The sequence below is a fragment of the Hylobates moloch genome, unplaced genomic scaffold (assembly GCF_009828535.3).
Source record: "Hylobates moloch isolate HMO894 unplaced genomic scaffold, HMol_V3 SCAFFOLD_5, whole genome shotgun sequence".
NCBI lineage: Eukaryota > Metazoa > Chordata > Mammalia > Primates > Hylobatidae > Hylobates > Hylobates moloch.
Genome location: NW_026652280.1, coordinates 116499971 through 116500621, shown reverse-complemented (window position 1 = coordinate 116500621; position 651 = coordinate 116499971).

Here is a 651-nt window from a genome sequence, read left to right as displayed (position 1 = left end):
TTACCTGTTCAAGACTACTTTTATATATAATTATAACTGGCCATAAACGAAAATCTAAGAAGCTCTTGACTACGGTTATGACTTTTCTTTGTTATTAATCATATCTGCTGTTATTCCCAAACTTCTCAATTTACATGAATACTAACCCTTGTTTTATGTAAAATATGACTAAAGTAAATTTACCTACAGGTGCCTCTCTCATTCATTGGTGATTAAAATCTCACACCAGAGACTAAACTTCATGAAACTACTGCAAGCATGTGTATGATAGACCAATTAGCTTAGTATCTGGCATTGTGGCCAGAAAAAAAAAAATCGTTACCTACAAAATCTCTTGGGCAACACTTAAGCCATGAAAGAGCCCACATGAATCCAGGTCTACTTTCCTTTACAGGTAGACTCCAGAACAACAACAAAAAATGTAAGACTACAAGAAATGATTTAATATGATAAAACTCCCATTTCAAAACCCAGTTCTAAAGGATTTACTGACTAATGCTGATTATTTAGTCATGGAAAATGTCTCTCATAAAAGTGCTCCTAACAAAACATGATCTACAATAATTTATAAAATGTGAAGGGCTGGGATGTGCAGACTGATTGGTGCACGTCAGGTTGTTTCTCTTAAATAAGGTATAAAAAACTATGATA